General features: G+C 38.7%; 1 pseudogene; it reads left to right on the forward strand.

Moving 5' to 3' along the window:
- Positions 1 to 17,101: 17,101 nt before the first annotated feature.
- LOC101422558 (selenide, water dikinase 1 pseudogene) lies at positions 17,102 to 20,510 on the forward strand (annotated as a pseudogene).
- Positions 20,511 to 26,025: the final 5,515 nt, after the last annotated feature.

Below are 26,025 nucleotides of genomic sequence, written 5' to 3' on the forward strand. Positions count from 1 at the left end.
AATCATGGGGTTCTATGTTCCTTTCTTGTTATTTTTTTCTTTTAAAGAGAATAAAACATTTTCTATAATTTTGCCTTTGAAAATCTCAGATAAAGAAGGTTTTTGTTTTTTTTTTCTTTTTTTGTGTGTCTTAATGATACTTTATTGGTAGTTCTTTGCTATGGATGGTGTAATCTCTGAATTCGGGGTGCGTTGCGGTCACCCCTTCGGGCTGAAGTGTGGTTTGCTGGCCTGGCGGGGGAGCAGCCACAGCAGGCCAAGCCGCTGCCCCCATAATAGGGTGGTTGGTCGGACTCACCGCCACCCCTGAAGGGAGCTCGGCATGGGCGCAGAGTGCCCTCGGGTCTCCCCTTCTCAGCAGCCATGCTTCCGTGGCCGCCCCTCCTCCCGGATGGCGCCACACGATGCCTGTGGGGTGGCACTCTTCTTCTTCTTTCTCCCTGCACAGGCGCAGGGAGGAAAATTCCAGTCTGCCCTTTTCCCCTCCCCCGACATTAGCAACAGCCAGGCGTGGGCGGAAAAATCCAGTCTGCCCTTTTCCCTCCCCCCGACAGCAGCAACAGCCAGACGTGGGCAGGAAACTCAAGCCTGCCCTCCACCCCAGCAACAGCAGCCACCAATCCCTAAACCCTGCCCCTTCCCCCAGCAACAGCGACAGCCAATCCCTAACCACCACCCCTCCCCCGTCCAGTACCGCCCACTGACCTTTCTCCGGCAACCAATCAGAACAGGGCGTGGCTTTGACCAATCAGCCTTCCCCAGCCCCTATAAAAATGTTGCCTCTCCCTCAGTAAAGTGGACTTGCGTGTTTACCTTGTCTCCGCGGTAGTTCTTCTGCTGTGCGCCCTCCAGTCCTGAGAGCCCCCGACAAGGGCCTGGCCTCCCTTGTCCCCAGTTCGTTGCCTGCTTCTCCGGGCGACCCCTTCGTCGCCGGCTTCGCCAGGCGACCCCGTCAGCTGAACCGTGCAACCCCTTGTGAGACCGATCCCTCGTCTGCTGCCGGACCGACCCCTCATCCCAAGTGGGACCGACCCCTCATCCCAAGCGGGACTGACCCCTCATCCAGAGCTGGACCGACCCCTCGTCCGCAGCCAGACCCCACCTCTACCGACCGAGCAAGCCGCTGCAGTGCGTGAGTTCTCTCAAGTAGGATTCTACTCCCTGAGGCCAGAGCTCAGGGTTTAGCTTTCAGAGACTCAGTCCTGCTCTCCAGATAAGCCCTAAGACAAGGGCTTCCCCTAGAGATACCAGACTGGGGAAGGGAAATGATGAATAATTTTTGCTTGGCTCTGTCCCCCAAACATTTCCTACACTCTCTCAATAATTTTAACCCCAAAGACACTGAACTGCGTTGCTTGAAACTTACCCTTGAGTTAGTTCTCTGACACCCACCAAGAGATTCATCTATGAGTGTAGATATAACCCTTCTGTCTTCTTACCCTTTCTCCCTAAAGAAATGTTTCTCATCTTTCCTGCTAGGGCCTACCTCAGGGTCTGTGCAAACATAACAGATTAAGTAAAATGAGAGGAACAGGGACAGTAAAAATCCAACTATGCTGGGGGATGTATCTGGAATTCCCTTACTTGATATCTGTCTCCTTCCTCCATAAATGTATTCATATGGAGTAGTACAGAAAAAGTAGAAAGAACAATATCTCACATAATAAAAATAAAATCCATACCACATTCCATGTGGATGTGTTTGTGCTAGTCCATGGGGCACAGTGGTGTCTCGGGAAGTAGAGTTTTGTCTTCATCTTCCATAGAACACACCAGCCTCAGTCAGCTCTGAGCAGTGGACACTGAGCCTGTGCTGCCTGGAGATCCAGGCCCGCATCACAGAGCCACAGAACAGCCAGGGAGTTTTCAAGGGTGGGGGAGGGGCTGAGAGAAGAGGAAACCCAGCCCCTCCCCCACCTACAGACCCCTCAGCTCAGCCTGGGCCTTGTTCTTTTCCAGCTCCATAGTTAGAGAATATCATCTGTATGTACCTCTGTACAATGTCTATTTATTCCAAATATCATCAGAGAGGAACTGGTCCAGTTTTATACCTTGTCATTCTCAGATTTGATATCACCAAATCCACAGCTCTGAATGTTTGACGTTTTCTCGGGAATTTTTTTAATTCCCAGGGCTTTACATTTTCAAGATCTCCTTTGTCTTCACTTCCAGCTTCCTTTCTTAGGTTGGTTTTGCCTTCCATCAACCTGAACATAAAGCTCAGCCCCCTCAAAATTGCCCATATTTTACAAAAAACAAGGATAAATGATACTGTCTGCATTAAAGGGAGGAGAGAGGTCCTAGCACATCGCATGGCAAATAATTTAGCAAACAGAATAATTTTTTTTATGGTGACACATTATATAACACAAAATGTCCTACTTTAACAATTTTTAAATGGTATTATCTGCATTCTGAATGTTTTGTTTCCATCACTACCCTCTATTACCAAAGGTTTTTCATGACCCCAAACAGAAAATCTCTGTACCTATTATGCAGTAACTTTCCTTTACCTTCCCCTCCTCAGTCCTAGCAACCTCTCAGCTACTGTCCCTATTGAATCACTTATTTTAGCTATTTAATACATGACACTTTGGACTGCTCAACCTCTAAGGCTTTTGAAATCTACCCTCCTGGCCCAGCATGCAGTGTCTCATCTCGCTGGTATCCCCAACATACTGTTACCCATAATTATAATTCTGTTCTCCCAAGTGTGTACTTCAATTTGCACATATAAACCTATCATCTTTAACAACTCTTAGAGATCTTCTAAGCAATATGTTTTCTCTTTTTGAATTATGTGTTTGGTTACTTAAACTGTGGTGTCCTTTTCTGATTTTTACCTACTAATTTTTAAATTATCATTAAAATTCCTATTGGCCTCTCAATAATTGTTTAAAATATCAGAATATATATCAGATTTTTCTTCCATGATTGGCAGGCATAAAGTAGAGCTGTAATTCTGACAGCATGGCTATTGAAGGATTCTCTAAGAAAATGTATGTTTTGTCTACTATTCTCCTAACTTCCTACTCAGTCCTCACTAGCAAAGTTGTTAACATCCATATTTCTACAAACACTGTCTTTAATGCAACCTCAACTTTTTCTGTCTTGCTCCTCAAATTTATTCCATCCTCTGACCATTTTCCAATTTCAAAACAACTTCCACATTTTTAGGTATTTTTATAGCCTCACTCCACTTTCACATCCTAATGTCTCTATCAGGTTCCTTTTTTTCCTGAATCAGATTAATGCAAATGTCCCAGCTTAAAACAACACACATGTTTTGTATTGTAGTTCTCAAGACCAGAAATCTGAAGTGGGTTTTACTGGATAAAATGAAAAAGTCAGCAGGTGTGCATTGCTTTCTGGAAGCTCTAAAGGACAATCTATTTTCTTGCTTCCTGGAAAAGCTTCTAGAGGTCAACTTTATTTCTTGACTCATAACCCCCTCCTTCCATCCTAAAAGCCTGCTTTGGTGGTTGAGTCACAATACTCATCTCCTGCTCCCTCTCTCCACTTTAAGGATCCTTGTAATTCTATTCGGCCACCTGGGTAACCCATGATAAATTCCCTACCTCAAGGTTGCCTTAATACCCTGTATTACTCTGCCAAATGGATGCCAGTACCTTTTATAAAGGGTATTTATTTGGGGTAAAAGCTTATAGTCCCAAGGCCATGGAAAATTCAACTCCAGGAACCATAATAGGTGCTTTCTCACTAAAGTCACCTTCAAGATGGTGGGCTGTCTCTTCCTGGTTTCCCTTTTACCTCTGGGCTTGTTTCTTCCCAGGGCTTCTATATCAGCCTCGGCTGTTTAGCTCTCTTCCCAATTTCTGCTGTAAACTATCAGGCAAAATGGCTCGTCTGTCCCCTGGGCCTCAGCTGTTTGAAACTTCTCATTTCTGTCACACTGCAGGATCAAAATGACAGAGTGCTGTGGCAGTTTGAGATTATTTCATGAATCCCAAAAAGTGAAAGATTAGATTTGTAAACTAATCTATTTCTCTGAGTGTGATACCATTTGACTGCATCAAAGTCAGTGAAGGGGCCTTTAATTAGATTACCTGTCAAGACTGATTTGGAGATTTTTATTTTGACTACATCAGTGGGCAGGACTCAGGTCGAGTCCCCACCCCTTTGCTGGGTCTGATATAAATGGACACCCAGAGAAGAGAGTGCTCTGACTTTGTCCTGCATAAATTCATGTACTTGAACTCCAAAAAGTAGGGAAGTGACCAAAATATTACAAACAATGGTAAATAAAATATTTCATGTACAAAACTTGTAGGAGAGAAAAACCTGATAGTAGGATCAGGGACAAACAGATTATTTCAAATGAGTTGGCAGAGATTGTTTAGAAATTCCCTTTTCCCCTCAGGCAGCTCATACAGCTTGAGATAAACCTGTTATACAACAGATAAATTTATCATTTTCACCAATTTGCATTATAAGAAATTTGATTTAGGATTTCAGGGGAATCCTTCTCAAATGCCTGCTGTTGATGAAACAGTAGCTAGCTACGGACCCGAATTGGTAAAAAGTTATAGAGGGAGAAAGCAGTGAGAATTGATGTGAGTAATGTTGTCTATCGATGCCTTGAAAATCCTCTTTAAATCGCACTTGCAAGTAGATGGGAAGCACATTTTCTTGAAGCCATCAATCTCTGCCCACTTGCAGTTTTTCTTTAATACAGCAGCCTCCCTGCTAGCTCCACCACTCTGGTGCTATCCTGAAATGAGAAGTTAGCTGCAGTTTTCACTGTGGCAAAGGGCATAAGGAGCACTGACTCAAGAGTGAAATTTTCTTAGTACACATTCTTATATCTTTGGCAGTTGCTTGAGTTTTTTTTAATGGAAAAATTTACAAAATAGTCCTGTGAGAGAAGCAATATAGTTTAGTAGTTAAAAACACACAATTTGGGTAATATGACTTGAATTCAAATCCCAGCATTACCCTATGAAGCTGTGTGCCTTCAGCAAAGTAATCAGTTTCCTAATCTGTAAAATGGGAATATTAAATATGTAGCTCATTGGATGGTAATTAGAATTAAATGGGATAATATATGTAAATCATGTAGTGACATTCTTCTATAAATATCTTGATAACATTATCATCATCATCATTATCTTTCACTAGACTTCTGAAATCCTTTCAGGAACCATGAAACTAATGTAAGTGTGTCAAAAACTGAGTGGAAGAGATAGAGAGATAGTGAGTGGTGGAACTTAAATTGGTGAGTACATAAACTAAATACAAAATTGCTGAAAGCAATTGGTGCACCAAACAAAACGAATGTGGGACAATCCTGTCCTACAAACTTACACGTTGCTTCCCTTCTGAGAGAACTTCCATCTTCTGGTGACCATGGAACAGTGGCATCCTTGAAGTCGGACATGCCTGTATTTCATGGCTTGGGTCTGCCACCTCCCTGGTGCAACACTGTTAGTTTCAACTGAGCCTAAAGGATAAACTAAGAATTTCTGTATTTTCCTCACAGGAATGTTGTGAGGTTTAGATGTAATATCTTTAAAATATCCAGCCAAAGCCTTAGAAACTATAAGTACAAAAATATGATAGTAATGTATTCTCTCAAAAACAAACAGGGCTTTTATTCGTGGAGTTGAAAAAAGAAATACCACAAGATTTGACAATCCCACTTCTTAGTATACACCCCCAAGAAATGAAAGCTGGGACTCAGACACATATTTGTACACCAATGTTTATAGCAGCATTATTATTCAATATTCATTGTCATAGTCAAGAGGTGGAAGTCCATCAATGGATGAATGAATAAAAAAAAAGTGTTAGATACATACTAAGCAATATTTCAGCCATAAAAAGGAATGAAACATGGTTGAACATTGAAGACATCGTATTGAGCAAAATAAGTCACACAAAAAGAAAAGTATGATATTGCTTATGTGAAATACCTGAAAGAACCAAACTTCATAGAGACAGATGATGGTTTGTATTTTACTAGGGGCAAGGGAGCAGTGCAAAAAGAGGGAGTTATAGCTTATCAGGTGAGTAGATTTTATTTGGGGTGGTTAAAAAGGAGAGGTAGTAGATAGTGATGGTAACCCAATATTGTGAATATAGATAATAATACTGAATTGTACACTTGGAATGGGGTTAAAATGGGAAATTTTTGTATCTACTGTAATAAAAAGTTTTAGAAAATAAATATAGAACATGTTCTCATCTTCTATTATACTCGACATATTTATTTTAATCTTTCATGAATTATTTATATGTTTCCCCAATGGTAGTACAAGGATTCTTATTTCATTCAGTTATACTACAAAGCTCCATATAAACAACTATATTCAGGTTTAATAGGACACAACAATGAATGAGATTTCATTGTTCAACTATATAAACAGAAAATCTATTCCTATATGCCAAGAAGAAAAACTTTAGAATGCATTGCTCTTAGAAACAACTTTAGACATTATACTCAGATTTTTATTGAAATATTGGTACTTGTGATGTGATTTTAGAGGTACTCATATAAACAGTAGCTATATCATGGTTTCTAAAGAAAAACAATTTTCCAACAAATAAGCATCTACATGAGATACAATGTAATAGAGTCAATTAAATTGAAGGTTTAGGAACCAAAGAGACCTTCATTCAAGTCCAGGTCTACCTCTTACTAGCTGAATGATTCCAAAAGTTTAATCTCTAGATGCCTTAATTTGTCCATCCACAAAATGGGGATAGCATGAATACCTCCCTCATTCAGTATTGGGAGGAAAACATGATGTAAAGCACTTAGTAAGCAAATACTAAATATTAAATATTGCCTGTTTATTATTAGTGTTATGTGTTTGACACCTCCTTTTAAAGTTAGGCAATATTTCTATAATCTTGGAAATGAAAGGACAATTCAGAGAGGTTATTTGAGACACAAATCACAGTGTACTAAATGAATAAGTTATTTTGTATTTGTACCCAGCAGTTGAGCCCCATATAAGGAAAGTATCTGATGGACTAATATTTATCATTGTTTTCACAACTTTAAGCCTGAATGAGCCCAAAAGCAGAAATTTAGGAAACAAGTCAGAAATGCAAACCTGATATCGATCTTAGAACTGTGATTATTGTTTTGTTCTGTTTTAGTGTAAATTTATTTTACAGTCTATTATATAGTGTAGCCTTTAATACTTTAACCAAAATATATATAAGAAATATAATGCTTTCTAATATATTATAATTGATTTCTTCTGTTTCTCTACATGCACACACTATTCTTTCCTCAGACCTTTTATATATATATATATATATATTTTATTAAATGAATTAACATGGGTATATTATTAAATAAAAGAACAAAGGTGAAGATAATTCAGCAATTTGCATGTGGCATTTTCTCTTACTTATCCTGGAAGGCACAATAGAATAGGATGGCTTCTGTTGATTCATGTAGGAAATAAAAGTTAAAGAAGTTGATTTTGTGGTCCATTTTTCATACAAAAATTATGGATCTGTCTCAATGTTATATATGCTTATTGCAGACTATAGAGGATTATGCACTAGCACATCATCTAAACTTTTTAATTGATATTTAGAAAAATCTTAGGCTGAGTCTAGGAATTAAAAATAGTTAATACCTAGATAACCAACAAGTGACCACATCCTTTTTATCCTAAGATTATAGAATAAACTATAATCTATACAGGAAAGATACCTTATAATTCTAGGATATTTTATAATTAATATTAGCTCTGGAGCCAATAGACTGGCAAAAGAAATGAATTTTTTCCCAATGTGTGATGGTTTGAAGTTGCATGTATGTAAAACATGGTCTCAAATTTAATCCATTCCTGTGCTGTTAGCCCATTGTAAGTAGGACATTTTGTTGAGGTTACTTCAGAGAAGGTGCAGCCCACCTCAGCGAAGATGGTTCTTAATCCTATTAATTGAGTCCTTTAAGAGTAGAATGAAATTCAGATAAAAGAAAGAAAGCCACAGAAAGTAAGAAGCTGAAATTCAAAGGACCGGGGAAGAAAGGGAGAAAACTGGGGACACCACCATACACCTTGCCATGTGAAATCTAAGGACCAAGGACCACCAGCAACCAGCCCCAGAACACAGTCTTTGTAAGAAAGCATCGCCTAGATGATGCCTCCATTTGGACTTTTCCTCACCTCAAACCTTGAGGGAATATATTCCCCTTGTTCAACCTGACCCATTTCATGGTATTTGGATAGCAGCCTAGGAAACTGAAGTACAAGGTGTAGTTAGAAGAGAAAATGATTAAAGAGAGACTCTCTTTTCTGCTTCTTTTCCTCTTTCTTCCCCTTTTCCCATCATTATTCAATATCTTCATTTGTTAGACATGACTTAAGCTATAGGGACAAAGATTTATGGGATACACCCTCAAGGGTCCCACTTTAGGAGTGAGAAGAAGCAGGAAAATCAGGGAGTGTAATTAACAGTGTTCTGAGCACTAGGATAGAGGCACATCAAGTGTGATGGAGAAAGGAGCAAGGTCATTTACCTCCTGGCATGTGGAGCAGGGGTGAAAATGGTGGAGGCAGGAATTATTTCCAAGTGGAGGGAACAGTTCAAATGATGTTTCTTTCTTTGTATACTTCGTTTTAAAATTAGGTTTATTGCAAAAAAAATTTACATACAATGAAATTCACCCTTTCCAAGGGTTCAGTTTGATGACTCTTGACAAATCCCTCAGTTGTGTAACCACAATTAATATGTAACATTTCCATAACCACAAAATCTTTCTCTTTAGCCCCTTTGTGGTCAGTCTCCTAATTTTACCTCCAGTCCCTCATAATCACTGATCCATTTCTGACCTGGTAGTCTTCAGAATGTCAAATAAATGAAATCATATACTATGGGCTTTTAGTTTATGGCTTCTTTCATTGAGCAGAATGGTTTTGAGGTCAATCCTTCTTATTGCATATATCAGTCATTCCTTTTTGTTGTTAAATAATATTCCACGGTACCTCCCTACCACAAATTTTTTATTCTTCACCATTGATGAATATTTGTAGTTATTCCAATTTGTAATTATTATGAAAAAATAGCTATAAACATTTGCGTATGTCTTTTTGCAGTTACATATTTTTATTTGTCTTGTGTATTTAACTAGAACTGTGATTATGCATTCATATCATGGGTCAATTTGTCTTCCAAAGTTGGTGAACCCTTATGCATTCCACAGCAGCAATGGATGAGAATTCCAGTTATCTGCATCCTTACCTGCAAACAGTATGGTGAATTTTTCTTTTATTTCTTTCCATTGTTTCAGTTTTTAGGCATTTTAATAGGTATATAGTGATATTTCATTGTAGCTTTAATTTGTATTACCCTAATGACTAATAAATTGAGCTATTTTTCATCTGTATTTGTTCTTTGGGTAAGCGCCTATTCATATCATATGACCATTTTTAAATTGGACTGTTTTCGTATTATTAAATTGTGATCGTTTCTTTTATATTTTGTGTAAGAATATTTTAGAAGACTTGTTTTGTAAATATTTTCCTCTGTGTTCTGGTCTTTTCATTCTTTTTACAAAGAATGGATTTTTAATTTTAATAATGTTCAATCTATCAATTTTTAATTTTGTGGTTCTTTTTATATGTCATATTTTAAAAAGTAATTGCCTAACCTACGGTAACGAAAGTTTTTTCTTAAGTGTTCTTTTTGAAGTTTTAACTCTTACATTTACATGTTTACTTCATCCCTTTTAGTTAATTTTTATAAATAGTGTGAGGTAAGAGTGGAGGTGCTCTTTGTGCATGTGGCTATCTAATTTTTCCAGAATCATTTGTTAAAGAATATCTTTTTCCTATTGAATTGCCTTGACACTTTTGTTGTAAATAAATTGAAAAATATATATATATGTATACATTCTATTCTGTTTCTTTGGTTTATATGTCTATCCTTACATGAGCACCTCATTATCTTGTATATTATTGCTTTCTAGAATGTTTTAAAATCCAGTAGTGTAAGTTTTGCTCTCTATTTTAATGTCCATTCTTCTTTTCTGAAATTGTTTCAGGTCTTCTAGTTCTGTTGTCTTTCCATAGAAATTTTAGACTCAGCTCTTAATGTATACAAAATGTCATCTGAGATTTAATTGAGATTGCTGTGAATCTATAAATCAACTTTGTACAAGTAATATCTTACTAAAAATAATTTTCTAATGCACTAACATAACTTTTAGGTCTTTAACTTTTCTCAACAATATTTCCTATATTTCAGTGTACAAGTCTTGTCTGTATCTGTTTATCTCTTAAGTACTTTATGTTTTGATGCTATCATAAACCATATTATTTAATTCCAATTTCCAATTATTTGATGGAAAATGTACCTCTTAATGTTTCAATAGACCTCCAGATTCTTCAGATTTTGCTGTGTAGAACTATTGGAGGTTTTACTTTGCCATATGATTAAATCCAGGAAATAAGGGAAAATAAGGGAAAAGACTGTCATGATCTACTTGTAGTTTTTTTATCCTTTCCCTTTATAAGCTAACACCTCCCTAGAACAGCCAGGACAGTCAATTCATTTCTTAGTTTGTGAAAGAAGTGTTCAATTGTTCCCTCGAAGATTGTGCTGTAACTGGTTTGTAACCTGTAAAAGGCATGCAGTTGCAAACTGCTAGTTTGATGGCTAAGGGTAATATGGACAACTATTGGTTAGTTGCATGAAAAGCATGTACAGGAAATAGAGGCTGAGGATACCGAGAGTGTTTTTGCAAGTTTTGCTAAAAAGGTATTGAAATTTACTATACTGAGAAATATGCAAATACTTATTTTACTGTTTGGTGACACAGTTCATGCCGGAATAAATCCGTTTGGATATGATGAGCTCAAACCTGAAAATGCATGTTTATATAAATTAAGCATTGAATTTCTGATTTTCAAAAAATTGATGAAGAACATGTAACTTTGATAAAATATTTGTTGATATATACATATAACCTGCCGTAGAAACCATCATGATATCAATGAACTACACATGGTGTGTTTACATATTACTCTGAAATATCATTTCTCATTTAGGTAAGAAGACTGTTTAAATGAATTTTATTTATCTTTTATCCCAGATTTTCATTTGCATGTATGAAAACTGAAGCAGCACTTGTGAATATGTTGGCTGCATTGACAGAACATTTCCAATTATTAAGTGATGGCAGGTCTATGTCTGTGTGTTCAGATACTTCCAATGGAGAATCAGTTAAGGTAATTCCAATGATGGGTCAATTATTTTTTCCATCCAATTTATGGAATCAAAGTAAAGGCTTTGCATTCCCTAGTAAGGGACCATGACATTATATTGGGCTTCAAATTTCGGGGAGTTCTGGATCACAGAGTGTTTCAACAATGGCAATGGAGGGATACTGGTATGGGATACCAATGACAGGTGATATATGACTGACAGGGAGCTGTACAGAACATATGTCCAGGGTGCATGGTAATGTTTGGATATACTCATAGTGGCAACAATTAAAAACCACAGTAGGGGGGGTACTGGGTTCCTGGCCAGTGGTGCTCTGTCGTGGTCCCTAGGGGAGCAGCGACAGTCTCCCAGGTACAGTGGTGGGGACCGGGAGGGAGTGAGGGTTCAACAGTGAGCCCCTGATACTAATGACTATGCTTGTGAGCTGATAAACCCAAAATAATAACAAGGCCTAGAGCAACTTTGTGCCTGGGAATTTCCTTCTGTCAGCCTTCATGTTACTCAAATGTGGCCAGTCTCGAAGCCAAACTCAGCATGTAAATGCAATGCCTTCCCCCCAGCGTGGGACATGACACCCGGGGATGAGCCTCCCTGGCAACGAGGGACCACTATCAACTACCAACTGATGATGCAACTGGAAAATGACCTTATACGGAAGGTTCAATGCGGATCAGCAGAATATCCATGTCTACATAAAATACCATGACTTTAAAATGCTGTTTGACCTAAAGTAAGGGGGAAATGGAAAGGAGAAATGAGTTTATATGGCTACGAGTTTCTAAAAAAGAGTCTGGAGGCTGGCAGAAGGTTTGCCCTCATGCACAACTGAGCAGAGTCAGAGAGACAGATAAAGCAGATACAACCCCCAGATATTGGTTCCTTTGAGGGCTAAAGAGACCCATGGGAGTTATGGTCATGGCCGATGGGGTTAACTACCAGGGCAGATGGCCCCTCTTTGGAAATGGTGTTTATGTGTGATGAATCTGGACTCAGATGGGATCTCCCTTCATAAGACTTTCATGCTAATGTGCTGGAGGTGCAGTTAATGTTGGGGTTTAAGATATATTTAGGGGATTTGAATCTCTGGACTGACAATGTGATAGCCAGATCCTGAGCCTCAACAGACTCCAGCACCTACAATCTGATTTATTGGACTTACCACACTCAGCTAAGATGGAGGTGAAGAAGGACAACCACCACACCATGGAGCCTAGAGTGATTACAACTGAAAATGGGAGGATTGCATCCAGCATCCAGGTGGAATCTGAGCCTCCTCTTGACATAAAGGTGCAATGGACACAACCAAACCAGTGTCCACATAGAAGAGGTGGCATTGGATTGGGAAAAGTGGACATAATGGACAAAGGGTATGGGGAAAGGCAGGAAGAGATGAGAGGTGGAGGCGTCTTCGGGACATGGAGCTGCCCTGGATGGTGCTTCAGAGGTAATCACCGGACATTGTAAATCCTCACAGGGCCTACATGATGGAATAGAGGAGAGTATGGGCCATGATGTGAACCAATGTATATGAGGTGCAGAGGTGCCCAAAGATGTACTTACCAAATCCAATGGATGTGTCAGGATGATGGGAACGAGTGTTGTTGGGGGGGGGGGGAGAGGGGGGGTGGGGGGGTGGGGTTGAATGGGACCTCACATATATATTTTTAATGTAATATTATTACAAAGTCAATAAAAAAAAATTAAAAAAAAAATATAATGACAAAAAAAAAAAAAAAAGTAAAGGCTTTGTACATTCTTTCTGTCAAATGTGAAATACATACCATTAATGGGGGGTGATTTTATAAAATTTGGCTTAAATGTTCAACATTCGAAATAAAATTGTTTGGTTTTGCTTGCTGATATTGTGGAGCACAACTTCACAGGAAAAACAATATTCTTCCTAAATTGAGTAAACTTTGAGTAGTATGCTTTGTATTCATCATGGAAAGCACATCATTTATCATTGTTCATATTCTATCAATGGTAATGGTAGTAGTTGTCAAAATATATCCACAATTTACGGTAATTAAACTACAAAATTTTTATGTGGGATCCTCCTCTGAATAAGAACACCAAGAAAAACTGCAAGAGTGTTTCTTCTTTGCTGGCCACCATCAATCAGTTATTAGACATTTTTCAGGCACTTAAGACTTTGGAAATAAACCTAAATGTCCTATCATGATATTGAACTATGTCTGAAAACAAATCATTTAAAATTTTGTAATATTTATTCAAAATAATTTGGAAAACCTTGATCAAAATATTCAATGAATGGAACAAAAAAACCAGCTCATCATGCTTTTTTAGCAAACTGCATTGTTGAAAACAAAGCTGATGTACATGAAATTATTGTGTACATAAAAGTAAAAGAAATTCAGAACAATTTAAATATGATTCCTCAAATGTGATGCAGGAGTTATATATGAAATTCTATAATTGCTATTTTGATTATCTTAACTTGTGGGAAATTTTTTCAATGGGAGTTTCCAGTTTTAACTTTATAAATTTATATTTTGTACTGGAAAGGGACAAGTTTGAGGTGTTCTATGGGTTTTCAGTATTTATATTTGGTAAAAGATTTAAAATAAAATATTAAAAAAGGCATTTATACTGTAAAAATGGTTATAAAAAAAGGTACCCAGAAGGCAAAAAGGCAGTAGTATAATAAACATATTATGCTGAAAGATTTACAAAGTTCAAAATGGAAACCTTAAATTTGAGAGTATTTTACATTTATCAGAATTTGCTCTGTTCACCTTCAAACTTATATAGAGAACAATTATTAATTAAAACATTATGGTCTACAGAGAAGAATCAATGGCAAGTCAAGAATTTGCAAAAATGCATATTTGAAGATTTCAGGCAACATTATTTAGAAATAAAAATAATAAGACTATTAAATAAACACATACTTGAGAGCAACACCTCAGCATATGAAAGACATATACAGTGAGAAGTTGATTAAAGGATATTAATATATACCAAAAAATATTATTCTACTTGTGGTGTTTCTATAAGTTAATTAATAGAAAACTTCTGAAAGGAACATGGGTTCATATTTTTTATTTTTAGAAAGAATTGTATTCATTTTTATAAAATAGTTTTTGAATAGAACTGTTATAGAGTTGGTATGTCTTTCCAAACATATCTATCTACCTGTTAAAAAAAATTACTTCAAATATAAATCTTCCTCTCATACAAGATTCTTCTTGAACTTAAATATTTTAAAACTATTTGCTAATGGCTGTATATTGATAAAATAAAAACACTTCAAGCATTCTTAGCATTTCGATGTTATTTCACATTTATAAAATGCAGACTCAATATATAGAATCTATTTTATTATTCCATGTCTCTCCTTTTCTGTGTGCTTTCTATCCTATTCATTCTTGATATTCACTAGTTTTTTTTTTTTTCCTATCAGTGTTAAAATTATTTATCTTACATAGGGCAATAGTCAGGAAACCATGGCTGGCATGCCAAAGCCAGTCCACTGCCTGTTTTACTGGAACACAGCCACACGATTCATTTACACTTTGTCTGTGGCTTCTCTCACAGTACAACAGCAGATTTTATAGTTGTGATACAGACTGATGCCCCGCAAAGCCAAATGTATTTATTATCTGGACTTTAGAACATTTTTCCTGACCTAGATATAGGGAGAAAGTGATTTAAAAAATGTTCTAAGGAGAGTTCAATTTGGAAATAATACCTCCTAACTGCTGGAAATAGGAGGGCTGGGGCATAGTATGGTATAGGTACCATTTCACTACATAGTATCAAAAACTAATTTAGAAATCCATAGCTTTCTCCACTTTTGGTGTTTTCTCAACAGATATATGGGCTGGGTTCACATCAGACTTGGCAGAAATGACAGTTGTGCACTGCTTTTAAAACATCTAATGAAAATTTGTGATTCATTTGGTAAATAGGTTAATATAAAATACATATGTTAAATATTTTATTATTTGATTTGAAAACTGAAATTTTATTGATTTTTGGTTTGCTTTTTACTACACTGGCAATTAACATCTGTTAAAACCAAAATGAGGTTCAGCAATGTCATTGTAAAACTAAACCCTAGAACTTTACTTCCCTTCCCCTCCACTCATCCTCCACAAGTTCACACACACTGTGCACATGCTTGGAACTGACACATTCATCAAACACAAGTGTACTCATATATACACATACTCAAATATCATTGTAAGTTCAAGAGTATATTTGTATGTGCCCATTGTCTATAACTTGTATATCTCTCTATATATTACATTGTCGGGTAGCTTGTTCAGTTACTCTATTGCAACTAGTCTTCCATCAAAATAAATTTTACAGTTCAATTTTAATTTATATTATTCTGTTGTTAACTTAACCAGTTTCCTGATTTGAGGCACCTCAATTGTTTCAATTATTTATTATTATGCACATGATCGAGGAAATATCTCATATTTAACTAAATTGTGCACATCTTCGGAATTTACTTCCTCTGGAATTTCTAGAAGTATACTATATGGAACAAAGGGTATCCACATATCAATACTCAAGTTTTTTTTGCTGAATACTATTCCATTTTCTGGGTAAAACACAATCTGCTTATCCATTGTTTTGTTCCTGGACATTTGGGTTATTTCTAGTACTTGGCTATTGTAAATAAGACTGCTGTAAACAGTCTTCCAAAAGTCTTTGAACATGTATTTTCATTTGTTTTGAGAAAATACCTACAACTGGAAGTTCAGGGTCATAATGGGGAAGTATGTTTAATTTATCCAAACCAGATGAACAATCCTCCAAAATGGTTATATCTCTTATGCCCTCACAAGGAAAGAAGGAGAATTTCAATTGTTTCACACCTAAACTACATTCCATTTTTTAGCCATTCTATCATGTTTGAAATAATATCTCATCATGGATTTAATTTGCTTTCCCTTGGTGACAAGGAATTTGAACATCATTTCCTGTTTATTTTTCTTTCTGGCTATTTAAGTTAATTTTTTTCTTATTCAGTGTCTCTTTAATTCTTTTGCTCATATTTTTTTAAATTGGGCAAGTCTGTGCCTTGTTTATTCATTTTCATAACTGGTGTCTTTTGATAGGCAGATATTTCTAATTTTGTTGAAGTCTAGTCATTTTCTTTTGGTATCATTTGTGTTTTTGTGTCCTGTCTATGCCTAGCCCAGGGTCACAGAAATATTACCTTTTATTTTTTCTAGAAGATTTAAGTTTCTAGTTTTTTTATTTTGGGTCCATGATCCGTCTAAATTTTTGCATATGGAGGGATATATGGGTTGACTATAAGAGTTCTACTAAGCTCTATAAGAGTTCTACTAAGCTGCTCAGTGTTTTAGGCTCTTGGTCACTGTGAAGACATCAGCAAACGCTGCAGGGATAAGTGACACTGAATGTTGGGCTAATCGTTCCTAATCTTCCTTCTTTCTGGGGTATTGACTCCTCAAGAACTTGATGCATTTTCAGCTGCCTCATGTCTTCAAATAGATTTTTATTTTTTTTTTAAATCAAGGTTTCTAGTTGTTCTTTGGGGGAGGGTTTATTCAATGCAAGCTCATCAAGTATGATTAGAGAAGTATTTTCCCTCATTTTAAATGTATTAGCTCCATGAATTTGCTCATTATAATTAATTCATATTAGTGAGATCTTTTAATATCTGTCCTTCTGTGTTGTAACTTATTTCACTCAGTGTAATGTCCTCAGTGTTCATTCATATAGTCACACACATCAGGCCTTCATTTCTCCTTACTGCTGAACAATAATCCTTTGTATGAATACAACATATTCTGCTTATCAATTCACCAGTTGATGGACACTTGCATTGTTACCATCTTTTTTTTTTGCAACTGTGAAAAGTTTTGCTATGAAAATCAGTATCCAAATGTCTATTCATGCCTGTGCTTTCAGTGCTTCTGTGTATATGACTAGTAGGCGGAATGACAGATCATATTGCAATTCTAAACTTAGGTTTCTGAGGAACCACCAGGCTGTCTTCCACAACGGTTGTACCGTTCTACATTCCCACATTCCCACCAACAGTGAATAAGTGTTCTTATTTGTACACATCCTTTTCCAAACCTTGTAGGTGTGTTTTGTTTTTTATTTTTCTTGTAATGGCCATCTAGTAGGTGTGAAGGGATATCTCATTGTGTTTTTGATTATCATTTCCCTAAAAGCTATGGATGATGAGCATCTTTTTTTGTGCTTTTTAGACATTTGTATTTCCTCTTTGGAAAACTCTCTATTCAAGACTTTGTCCATTTTTTAAAAATTGGGTTGTCTTTATATTATGGAGTAGTAGGGCTTTTTTATATATCCTTGATTTTTAACCCTTTTCAGACATGTGTCTTCCAAATATTTTCTTCTGTTTAGTAGATTGCCTTTTCACTTTCTTGGCAATATCCTTTGAATTAAAAAAGTGTCACATTTTGAGGATGCCCCATTTTTCTATTTTGTTCTTTCATTGCTCATGCTTTGGGTATAAAGTCTAAGAAATCACTGCCTACTATAAGATCTTGAATATGCCTCCCTACATTTTTCCCTTGGAGTTTTATGGTTCTAGTTTTATATTTAGGTCTTTGATGGATTTTCAGTTTATTTTTGTTTAGTGTGTGAGATACAAGTCCTCTATCATTCTTTTGGATATGGATATCTATTTCTACTGCACCACTTATTGAAGAGACCGTTCTGTCCCAGTTGAGTGCACTTGGAAACCTTGTCAAATACCAATTGACCATAGAAGTTAGAGTCTATTTCTGAGCAATCAATTTGAGTCCCTTGATCAATATGTCTGTATCATGCTATAATATGGTTTAAGACAGGAAGTATGAGTTCCCCAATTTCATTCTTCATTTTCAAAATGTTTAGAGTTGTTCACGTACTATTAACTTTCCAATATATTTGGTAAATAGATTTTACATTCCTACAATATAAACTTTTGAAACTTTGAATCATAAAGCAAGTTAGGTAGAATTGACATTGGTACACTTCTAAGCTTATTTTGGATCCCAGAAAAGATCATGTTTTTGTCCCACTCTCCTGGCCAAGGAGGCGACCTGGTCCATGTCTCCAACATGTCCAACACTCCACATGGCAGAATGCCAGTCAGTATCCCATGCAGCCTTCAGGTGGTGGCACTTTGTTTCTGGTGGTGCCTGGGCCTCTAACCTGGTACATTTTGGGAACACCATATACTGGAGAAGGAGGAGGAAAAAGGCAAGCTGGTGAATCTATAAATAATCCAACAGACTAGGAAAAGTATGGGAAGGTGCTGTGAAGTGTGTGTGCCTGAGAACTATGCCAGTACAGGAATCCTTTAACCCAGAAATTCTTGAATTGGACAAGAGCCTCCAGATGACCTAAAGGGCATGGACTGCAAAGTGCCATAAAATTTATCACAGAAATTTCTGTATTTATTAAAGAGAACCACTGCGGTCACCCCTCGGGCTGAAGTGTGGTTTGCTGGCCTGGCGGGGGAGTGGCCGCGGTAGGCCAAGCCTCTGCCCCCATAATAGGGTGGCTGGTCGGACTCACCGCCACCCCTGAAGGGAGCTCGGCATGGGCGCAGAGTGCCCTCGGGTCTCCCCTTCTCGGCAGCCATGCTTCCACGGCCGCCCCTCCTCCCGGATGGCGCCACACGATGCCTTGTGGGGCGGCACCCTTCTTCTTCTTTCTCCCTGCGCAGGCGCAGGGCGGAAAAATCCAGTCTGCCCTTTTCCCTCCCCCCGACAGCAGCAACAGCCAGGCGTGGGCGGGAAACTCCAGTCTGCCCTCTACCCCAGCAACAGCAGCCACCAATCACTAAACCCTGCCCCTTCCCCCAGCAACAGCAACAGCCAATCCCTAATCACCACCCCTCCCACATCCAGTACTGCCCACTGACCTTTCTCTGGCAACCAATCAGAACAGGGCGTGGCTTCGACCAATCAGCCTTCCCCAGCCCCTATAAAACTGTTGCCCCTCCCTCAATAAAGTGGGCTTGTGTGTTTACCTTGTCTCCGCGGTAGTTTTTCTGCCGTGCGCCCTCCAGTCCTGAGAGCCCCCGACAAGGGCCTGGCCTCCCTTGTCCCCAGTTCGTCGCCTGCTTCTCCGGGCGACCCCTTCGTCGCCGGCTTCGCCGGGCGACCCCGTCAGCTGAACCGCGCAACCCCGGTGAGACCGACCCCTCATCCCAAGTGGGACCGACCCCTCGTCCCAAGTGGGACCGACCCCTCATCCTGAGCTGGACCAACCCCTCGTCCGTAGCCAGACCCCACCTCTACCGACCGAGCAAGCCATCACAAACCACATCTAAAGAGTTGAGCACTTTGGGAAAAGTTATCCAGAGGCTAAACATTGGAATGGACACCTGTGCCATCCTGCTGAGGCATGGGGTTCTCTCCTTGGTGAAGACCGTGGATTATGGACACATGATGGATAGTGTTTGCCAGTGTCCTTCAGCAACATCTGTCAATGGGTATCATGAAATGTGACAACATGCTGATGCTTCTTGGAGTCAGCAAAAAGTTAAGAGGAAAAGGAATAAAGTGATGCCCTTAATTATACAGGGTTTTGAAGATGCAGCAGAGGAAACAGGACCTCAGTAACAGATTAAACAGTATTAAACCTCTCAATTGTTTTAGGATGTATCTCTATGACTGCCTGTTAACCCAAAGAGTTTATTGAGCTGGGTAACATCAGCCAGATAATGTGGTACCAGGAGACATGCTTGTACTGACCAAATGGTCATGGTCATGCATCAGTGGCTAGATATTCCTGAAAAGAAGAATAATATTAAACATGTGGTCACCAATGAAGATATAGAATTGGCATAACAAGAATCAATGATGAACTTGGTGAGGCTCAACAGATGAGCTGCAGGGCTCATGCACACATTCAATATCCACCAACATCATTGGGTTCAGGATCCTGGGCAAGTGAAGAACCTGCCCCAGCAGTAGCAGAACACGGTGTCTTTCATCATCCACAAATGCCCCATGCTGGCAAGATGGCTGTTGTGAACAAGGCCTGCGGGAACATACAGCCTCATGGATGGGACCTGCCTGGAAACTTCTGGAGTCTTTCTGATCTGTTTACTATGTGAGCAAGCACCTCAATTCTATGCAGAGAAAAAGTCTCCCAAGTATGGGAAAGGCCACCAAGTATGGATTATTGAGATTCTTGAGAAAAGGAACTGCACAGAAAGAATCATAGAAAAGCCATGGGTCATTGGAGTGGCCCTCAGAACACGAATGCCATGTCAGGTGCACCTCCTAATCCTGACCAAAAGAGCTAAATGGTTTTGTTTTTAAACAGACATATTCCATTATCACTACTTCATTTAAGGACTGTAAATCACAAAAATCTCATTGTCTCTACAAATACGGTGACTTTAGGTCACCTTGTGAGTGGAGAAAATTAATGAAATAGAACCTATTGCCTTTTTTTCCTGTTACATTAACTGAAGATGCCCCTAATCCCGGGGCAGTTTCTGAGTTGAAAATTATATTAATTATCCAGGTCTGTTGATTTATTTAAAATCTCAAGACACTTACCTTTAGCCAACAGGCTCTTTTAAATGTCTTTTCTTTTTTCTTTTTTTCCAAATTCTACTCAATTTATTCATTTTTTTAAAAGATATTACATTAAAAAAAATGAGGTCTCAATTCGCCCCTACCGCCCCCACCACACCACTCCCCCCCAACAACACTCTCCCCCAAAATCATGTCACATTCATTGCATCTGGTGAGTACATCTCCGGGCATCGCTGCACCCCATTTCCCGTGTTCCACACCACAGCCCACACTTTCCCACGTTTCATCCAGTGGGCCATGGGAGAACATACAACATCCGGCAATTATCCCTGGGGCACCACCCAGGACAACTCCAAGTCCCAAGAATGCCTCCACATCTCATTTCTTCCTCCCATTCCCTGAACCCAGCAGCCACCATGGCCACTTTTTCCACACCAATACCACTTTTTCTCGATTATTAACCACAGTAGTTCATGAATAGAATATCATTAAGTCCATTATGATCCTAACTGTATTCCTCCTTCCTGTGGACCTTGGCTTGGTTGTGTCCATTCCACATATATGTCAAGAGGGGGTTTAGATTCCACATGGATATTGGATGCAATCCTCCTGCTTTCAGCTGTAGGCACTCTAGGCTCCATGGTGCGGTGGTTGACATTCTTCAACTCCATGTTAGCTGAGTGGAGTAAGTCCAATAAATCAGAGTGTAGAAGTCTGTTGAGGTCACGGCCTGGCTATCATACTGTCAGTCCAGAGATTCAAATCCCCTAGATATATCTTAAGCCCCAGCACCAACTACAATTCCAGTAAAGTAGCATGAAAGGCTTGTGAAAAGAGATCCCATCTGAGTCCAGCTCCATCACGCAGAAACACCTGCTTGAAAGAAGGGCCAACTGACATGGCAGTGAACACCATGACTATAGAACCTGTGGGTCTCTTTAGCTCTCAAATGGATCAATACCTGGGGTTGTATCTACTTTATCTGTCTCTGAGACTCTGCTCAGGTGTGCACAAGGGCAATCCTTCTGACAACCTCCATACTCTTTTTTAGAGACTCATAGCCATATAAACTCATTTCTCCTTTCCATTTCCCCCTTAATTTAGGTCAAACAGCATTTTTAACTCCTGTTATTATATGTAGACAGGGATTTTCTGCTGGTCCATGTGGAACCTTTAATTCAAGGTCATTTTCTAGTTATGTCATCAGCTGGTACTTAGTAGTGATCCCTCGGTGCCAGGAAGGCTCAACCACGGGTGTCATGTCCCACACTGGGGGGAAGGCATTGCATTTACATGCTGAGTTTTGCTTCGAGACTGGCCACATTTGAGTAACACGGAGGCTGTCAGGAGGGAACTCTTAGGCATAGTGCTGCTCTAGGCCTTGTTCTTATTTCAGGTGTATAGGCTCACAAGTATAGTCATTAGTATCAGAGGCTCACTGTTGGACGCTCATTCCTTCCTGGTCCTTACCGTTGCCCCTGTGGGACTGCTGCTGCTCCCCTAGGGACCACGACAGAGCCCCCCCCCCGGCCAGTAACCCAGTACCCCACAGCTGTTGTTTTTAATTGTTTACACTATGAGTATATCCAAACATTTCCATGCACCCTGGACACATGCCCTGTATAACTCCCTGTCAACCATATATCGCCTGTCAATAACATCCCATACCAGTATTCCTCCGCTGTCATTGTTGAACCACTCTGTGATCCAAAACTTCCTGAAAAGTGAAGCCCAATATAATGTCAGGTTCCCTTACTAGTAAAATGGAATATAGCGATGAGTTTAAAGGTTAGATATAGAATACATATTGATTTGGAAAAATTCTACATCTTATCTTTTTCTTTTCTTTTTTCCTAATTATTGAGCTTCTCTTCACAAGACCCCTATATCACAGTAATTCATATATACAATATACAGTACTCCCACACATCCACCATAAAACCTTTTCCCTTCCACAGCGATAATCTTTTAACTTATTCATATCATATTTACCGAAACTGATGTACAGACTCTGAGACAATAGCATTCAAACAAGGTGACATCTGTGCTTACATTGTGGTCCGTACTTTAGGATATACAGTTTTCTAAATTTTTTATTTATCCTATGTTTTACATTATGGTTTAAATTATTAGTCTGACATCCCCTATAAGTTTTGGTGTAATATTACATGTTTTATATCCATCCTTGTGTACTCTCACGAAACTCATCTCTTGCCCCCACATTTACTTTGGTTGCATCCATTCAACATCCATTTTCCCCTCCCCTTGGGTCACACAGCGACAGCCAATCTCCATTTCCAAAGGAGCCACATCCAGAGATACTTGGAACAGTGTTCAGGGCCTGACTTTCTCAGCTGCACTAATGCCCTGGGAGCCACCCTTTCTCTCGAGAGATACAGTTCCCTCTATTTGATGGCATTAGTCCTCCCCAGGATGTGGGTCCACCCCCACTCTCACTACTTGGGTCTCAACCCAGTGGTACAACCCACCCTGGCAAAATGAGTATTCAGACATTCCCCAGGAGTCTGTCCCATGTCAGACCATCCCCTTCGAGCATCCTAAACAGGTAACCATCCTAATTATATTTCGATACGGTTTTCTCAGCATTTTACTCTCAACCAACACCTGACGCTCTCCTATGCTCGTATGTTGCCCCTCCCCTCCCCAATTTTTTGGTCAATATTGCCCATCCACCCATCCCCAGCCCCCCTCAAACCTGCAAAGCCCCAACCAAAGGCAACCCCTTGCCCCCATTTTATCTCTTCTTTGTGCTCATACTTACCGACAGCTCATCATAGACTCCAGGCCTGCAGATGTCAGCTCACATCCTTCCTCCACCCCTCGATTTCCTGTAAGCTTATCTTCCAGTCTCTAGCTCTCTGAGGCAGCTTGCATATTTCATATCATTGAGGTCATGTAGTATTTGCCCTTCAATGCCTGGGTTGCTTCACGCAACATAAGGTTCTCAAGATTCATCCATGTTATCACTTGTGTTTGTAGTGTATTTGTTCTTACAGCCGAGTAATATTCCATTGTATGTATATACCACATTTTATTGATCCACTCATCTATTGATGGGCATTTGGGTAGATTCCAGCTTTTGTAGATAATGAACAATGCTGCTATGAACATTGGTGTGCATATATCAGTTTGGGTCCTTGTTTTCAGTTCTGATGGGTATATACCCAGCAGTGGTATTGCTGGGTCATATAGCAAATCTATGGTTAGTTTTTTGAGAAACTGCCAAACTGTCCTCCAGAAAGGTTGGGTCCTTCTGCATTCCCACCAGCAGTGGATGAGTGTTCCCATTTCTTCACATCCTCTACAGCATTTGTATTCTACTGTTTTTTTCATAGCTGCCAATCTTATGGGAGTAAGATGGTATCTCATTGTAGATTTGATTTGCATTTCCCTGATAGCTAGAGATTTGGAACATTATTTTATGTGCTTTTTAGCCATTTGTATTTCTACTTTGGAGAAGTGTCTGTTTAAATCTTTTTCCCATTTTTTAAATGCGTTGTTTATCTTTTTATTTTCAAGATATATGAGTTCTTTATATATGCAAGTTATAAGTCTCTTATCAGATACATGGTTGCCAAATATTTTCTCCCATTGTGTGGGTTCCTTTTTTACTTTCTTGACAAACTCCTTCGAGGTGCAGAAGGCTTTAATTTTGAGTAAGTCCCATTTATCTATTTATTCATTTGCTGCTCGTGCTTTTGGTGTGATATTCATGAAGCCATTTCCTATTACAATGTCCTGTAGATGTTTCCCTACACTGCTTTCCATGGTCTTTATGGTCTTGGCTCTTATATTTAGGTCTTTGATCCATCTTGAGTTGATCTTTGTATAAGGTGTGAGATGGTAATCCTCTTTCATTCTTCTACATATGGATATACAGTTCTCCAGGCAGCATTTGTTGCATAGGCCATTCTCTCCCAGTTGAGAGGGTTTGGTGGCTTTATCGAATAATATATGGCTATATATATGAGGTTCTAGATCAGAACTTTCAATTCGATTCCATTGGTCTGTGTGTCTCTCCTTATGCCAATACCATGCTGTTTTCACTACTGTAGCTTTGTAGTATGTTTTGAAGTCAGGTAGTGTGATTCTTCCAATTTCGTTTTTCTTTTTCAATATGTCGTTGGCTCTTCGGGGCCTCTTTCCTTTCCAAATAAATTTCATAGTTAGTTTTTCTAGTTCCTTAAAGAAGGCTGTGTTGATTTTTATTGGGATTGCATTGAATGTGTAGATCAGTTTTGGTAGGATAGACATCTTAATAATATTTAGTCTTCCTATCCATGAACAGGGAATATTCTTCCGTTTATTAAGGTCTTCTTTGATTTCTGTGAACAGTCTTGAAGAGTTCTCAGTGTATAGGTTTTTTACATCTTTAGTTAAATTTATTCCTAAATATTTGATTTTGTTATTTACTATTGTAAATGGTATTTGTTTCTTGATTTCCTCCTGATCTTGCTCATTATTGGTGTACAGAAATGCTACTGATTTTTACGCATTGATCTTATAACCTGTTACTTTACTAAACTCATTTATGAACTCTAAAGCTTTGTTGTAGACCTCTCAGGGTTTTCTATGTATAGGATCATGTCATCTGTAAATAATGAAATTTTGACTTCTTCCTTTCCAATTTGAATGCCTTTTATATCTGGTTCTTGTTCAGTGCTCGAGCAAGTCCTTCTAAGACAATGTTAAATAGAAGGGGAGACAGTGGGCATCCTTGTCTTGTTCCTTATTTTCGAGGGGAGGATTTGAGGATTTCTCCCTTGTAAACAAGGTTGGCTGTAAGTTTTTCATATATACTCTTTATCATGTTCAAAAAATTCCCTTGTATTCCAATCTTTTGGAGTGTTTTTATCTAGTAAGTGTGCTGTATTTTGTCAAATGCTTTTTCTGCATCTATAGATATAATCATGTGATTTTTGTCCTTCAATCTGTTTATATGGTGTATTACATTGATTGATTTTCTTATGTTGAACCATCCTTGCATACCTGGAATGAATCCCACTTGGTCGTGGTGTATAATTCATTTAATGTGTTGTTGAATACAATTAGCAATTATTTTGTTAAGTATTTTTGCGTCTAGGTTCATTAGAGAAATTGGTCTGTAATTTTCCTTTCTTGTGGTCTCTTTGTTTCGCTTTGGTACTAGGGTAATGTTGGCATCATAGAAGGAGTTAGGCAATTTTCCTTCAGTTTTGATTTTTTGGAAGAGTTTCAGCAGGATTGGTGTTAGTTCTTTCTGGAATGTTTTGTAGAATTCACCTGTGAAGCC

Source organism: Dasypus novemcinctus, chromosome 22 (genome assembly GCF_030445035.2).
Source record: "Dasypus novemcinctus isolate mDasNov1 chromosome 22, mDasNov1.1.hap2, whole genome shotgun sequence".
Classification (NCBI taxonomy): Eukaryota; Metazoa; Chordata; class Mammalia; order Cingulata; family Dasypodidae; genus Dasypus; species Dasypus novemcinctus.